The sequence below is a fragment of the Anticarsia gemmatalis genome, chromosome W (assembly GCF_050436995.1).
Source record: "Anticarsia gemmatalis isolate Benzon Research Colony breed Stoneville strain chromosome W, ilAntGemm2 primary, whole genome shotgun sequence".
Lineage (NCBI taxonomy): Eukaryota > Metazoa > Arthropoda > Insecta > Lepidoptera > Erebidae > Anticarsia > Anticarsia gemmatalis.
In genome coordinates this window covers 7,791,738-7,796,719 of record NC_134775.1, presented here as the reverse complement: position 1 = coordinate 7,796,719, position 4,982 = coordinate 7,791,738, and positions in this window count along the sequence as shown.

The window sequence follows — 4,982 nt, the reverse complement described above, 5'->3', positions numbered from 1 at the left end:
GATGATTAGCACGCGTGGGGCTGCCGGAGGCCCGCAGCGCCGGAGCCGTGACAGAAATACTGCCTGCTTGCATGCTTGCTTGCATGTTTACTAATAAATTTATGCTTTAGGATATTATGCTTAGAAAATGTATGCTTTAGAACTTTGTGCTTAATATATTTATGCTTTAGAATATTATGCTTAATTATTATTATGGTTAGGTAAATTATGCTTTAAAAAAATTATGCGTAAGCTGTTATGCGTAATCATATTATGCGAAAATGTAATTATGCCAAACAAAATTATGTTAAGTTATATTAGGTCTTAAAATTTCATGCAAATGGATAGGGAACCTGTGGAGCAACACCCGCCAGAGGGTATATTTTGACTAATGGGGTTGGCTTAAGACATCCTGTAATTATGCGACAGGTCTCGTTCAACGCAGTATCAACTTCTTTTGAGTGGGCAGATCAGTGCCACTTTGAGCAGGCGTATTCGCCTGCTGAAAAGGATAGTGCAAACCCTGTTGAACGGAGAACTTGCGGGGCTGCCCCCTTATGTGGTGGTTGTGAGCCGGCGAAGTATATTATTCCTTGTATTTTTCTTTTAGCTTGACAGTATTGCAATGTGCTCTATACGGCAGTGATCTGTCTAATTTTATCCCAAGGTATCGAGGGTAAGGGCAGTGTTCTATTGGCACGCCTCGCCAAGCAAGTTTAAGTGAGCGGTTGGCTTGATGATTTTGGAGGTGGAAGGCACAAGACTGTGTTTTTGACGGATTGGGTCTTAGTGAGTTCACGTCATAGTATTGGTCGAGTGCCTCCGAAGCTTCCTGAAGTATATTCTCTGCTTGCGAGATCGTCAGCGTAAAGAAAATGACTAGTGTTCCTTAGTATTGGGTGGTCGTTGGTGTAGATGTTAAATAGTGTCGGAGCCAGCACACTACCCTGCGGAAGGCCATTTTTTTATTTCGCCACCTGCTTGTGTTTTGGTTAAAGGTTACCTGGAAGCGACGATTACTGAGCATCTCCCTGAGGATGCCTACGAAGCCCTTGTCGTTAGTCATATCCTCGACTTTAGCCAGGAGGCGTTTGGTATTGACAGTATCGTATGCTGCCGACAGGTCAACACATACGAGACCTGTATTGTTGTGGCATTCGTAGCCATCGTCAATGAGCTGCGTCAGTTTCAAGGCCTGATTGGTGCATGATTTTCCGGGTCTAAAACCGGCCTGTTCTGGTATTAATTTAGGGTCTATTACTTCTGTAAGACGGTTTCAGAGGAGCCTTTCGAAAAGTTTGAAGGTATGGCATAACAAAGATATAGGGCGGTAGCTTTTTGCATCAGTGGGGCATAATTTACCGGGTTTTAAAATCGCTATAATTTTTGACTTTCTCGAGATCTTAGGTAATTTGTATGTGGTCAGACAACAGTTAAATAGGTCCAAGAGCCATGACAGCGCTTCAGGTCCCAGGCGTTTGAGTTGTTCACAGGTTATGTCGTCAGCTCCAGCAGCTTTACCGTCTTTTAGGGATCGCATACACTCAATGATATCATCCAAGGTAAGTGGTTTAGATATTATGTTAGAACTATATTGGGGATTGGAACGTTTTCCACAGCGAGGTAGGCGGCCTGGAGGTTTACCGTTTAGAAGAAACTGGTGAGCGATTTGGTTGGCAGTAACGCAGCCAGCGTTTGCTGCGGCAAGGGGATCGTCAGTTAGTCTTTTGACTAAAACCCATGCTTTTTTCCTTTTTTTCGTCATGTCGACGGTTGAAACAAGTTTCATCTAGCTTTGTTTGCGGTTCTCTCCTACCATTTGCAGTAACATCTCTCCCGTTTCCAAGGTCTCTTCAGCGAAGGGATCGCTTTCGTATAATAACCGATAACGATCAAGGAGTTGTATCTCCACTTAAACCTGGGACGTATTCAGAACGACCCGTGGTATACAGTGTCGTGAGATGCGTTTAATAATTAAGACAAACTTATCGTAGTTTTCGGTAACAGGTTCAAGATCCTTCAGAGATTTGCTCATTTTGTTAAACAGTTCCTAGTTTGCCTTTTTAAGGTAAACCGTCGTCTGAAAGGTACCGATTGTGGTCTGATAGCGCTGACAACTTGACAAGAGATCGGTCTGTGTTGAGTACGAGGCAGGGGAGGTAGGATATTATTTTTGCATAAAGGTCTTATGTTATCACTCTGGGACTAACGGCGACTATTGAATGAAGCAGGATGTTTCGCATCGTGGAGTAAGGATAAGTTTTCACCTTCCGCCTATTCTTCGACTGCGTTTCCATCTTAGTTTGTGTTTGCGTATCCCAAGAGGTACCGTGACTGCTAAAATCGCCGATGACAATTTTTGTTGGCTGGTCGTAGAAATTTTGGGTCTGCTTGAATTAAAACGCTTTGTTAGGGGGTATATATATTGAAGATTTTGTGCAGCTGCTTGTGTCTACTGTGAAGATTTCTATTTCGCTGCCATTCGTTGAGAAACTAGATTTTATTGCAATGTCTGGTCTTGAAAATACTGCAGAGCCATATTTCGGGTATGGTATCTCGGCAATTAGTGTCATGCCGGAGACAAAGGGGCGTTGGTGATGGTGGTCCCGATGTGTCTCTTGAAAGCATAATATATCGCACTGCATATGTTCGTATAAATCAGCTAGGAGTACGGACTTATCCGTCGAGAAGCCCTCAATATTGATCGAAACTATATGGAGCGCTGGTTTGTGCAGGGGTATTTGGCTCTGAAAAGTGCCGTTGTACTTTACTCGCACAAGGCACCACAGGTCAGGGATAACGGTCGTAAGAAAACTCGTTACCTCAGAGCAAGAGAATTTATTCATAAAAATTTTGGTTTATATACCCGGCCGCGTAACGAAACCATAGCGACTTATAATTCGATGCCAACGCCATCTAGGGAAGTCTCGTGTAAACTTTTAAACATTATTGATTATATGGCGTGGACATCGAACCAAATATTGAACATTCCGCCCACCAAAAGGATAATTTTCCTTTTCTCACCGCCCACATGAACAAACTTAGCAAACAAAAAGAGAGAAATGGACTGTATACATTTAAACATTATAATGGTGAACGATGACTTACAATTTATAGGGTTTAAATAATATGGTTTCATAACTAAGACTAACAAGAAATTAATTCATAAACATTGTTTCTACACTAATCTAGAATCAAACGGAATGATCAAGCGCTCCGTGCTGCACCGCGCGAGGTTCGAGAACGCCGCCGTCTCGCTCGCGCGTACGCGACTCGCCTATATATCTGTCTCGTTCTTGATCTTTCGGGAACAGTCGGCGCGCTTGATCGAAGGATCGCCGCCGCTTACAATGTTCGCGATTGTTCTTTCGTGCTATTCTTAACAACTAGAATTTTCTAATAATAATATACTTATTTCTACGAATTTCTACAGTGTTCTACGTGCGTGAGTGAAACGTAATATTTTATGCCTAAATATGATTCCATCGTGCACATTTCTCCCGCCGTCGCAACTCGCGATTAATTTGGCAGCACGATGGCTCCTCTGTTCGGTCGTCACTGGATGTACGTTGTCCGTGGTGATGTCCATGTCCATTTTCCTCGGTTGTAGATATTCCGGATGTGTGCTGCTCCCGCCGGTGTTGGAGTGCAGGCTGGTGGCTATAAATCCAGTGCTGCCATCGTTGCTCGCTCAACACCGGCTTTTCTCTACTATTTATCTTTACACGTTTTCTCCAGGTAGGGTCACTGTGCGACCTTCCCCTTGTACGTTTCCATGCTGCAGCCACGACGTGTTTACTATTCCCACACGGGTCATTGAACTGCAGCAATTGTCCTGTGGCGCGGTTAGCGAGCCACTTGTTCGGTGTGGTCCGATCTCCGACCATTTTCATTTTCCATTTTACAGCGGGGGCTTCACGATCGCGCAAAGAGCACAGCTTAACCATTTCCACAGTCTCCGTTATCTCGGCAGGCTTCGATAACGCTAGTTGCGCTTTCCCAATGTTCTTCCTATGGTGCAACAGCCGATGGTGAGACATGTTGCAGCCATCTTCGCCGCAAGCTTTCGCACGACACTTTTCACATTTATGCGTACTAAGCAGGCAGCGGAAACACAATCTACTCTTCTTTGCAATGTCCCATCGTTCATTCACACTCGCGTTACGAAACTTACTACAATCGTCCAGTCTATGTTCATTCATACATACGTGGCACTGTGGTTTCTTATCCATCGCCACATAAATTTGCTCGTACCGCGGCGTATTTTCTTTCTTGGGCGCAAGTACTTCGTCCTCCTCGGAAGTACTCTGTTCTCGCCAGATAATATCCTTTTCCTTGGTGGCCTTGTTCCTGTCCGGCCATTCCTTCACTCGGCTGAGTGCATTCTCCTCATCCTCATCTGACGATGAAGCAGAATCTTCTTCCTCGTCCTCGATCTCGGCGCGAAGACGCTTCAACTTTAACTCGGCGAGGGCGAGCTTCAGCGCGGCGACTTCCTCTTCGGCCGCAAGAATTTCTCTTCTTCGTATTTTTGACACACGCGACGTCCTACGTGACCTCGCACCTTCGGCGGTCATCGCAGGCACAGCTGTAGTGGCGGTCGTAGTCGCGGTCGCTGACCCCAGCGCGATCGCGGTCGTTGACCCCATCGAAGTGGCGGGCTCCAACATTGTCGCGGTGTTCAACATCTCTGTGGCTGACGTGAGGGCAGTAGTAGTCTCCGACGTCGCCAACTGTTCGATTATTCTTCCTTTATAACTTCGCGTAACGGGCATTCTTTGTTCTTGCACTGTTCCAAATCCGGCTCGAAGGACCAGCAATGTGGAGGACTACTATTCTTTCAATAAGAACACCGGTTGACGCGAAGTAATATATTTATTTTATTTTCTTCAAATCTTCAAAGTGGACTGTATTATAAACTATTTACTATACACTGTTCATATACTTTACTATGTACGGTTTATTCATTATGTACTTTTCTTCTTTCTCCGATGTGATCTTCA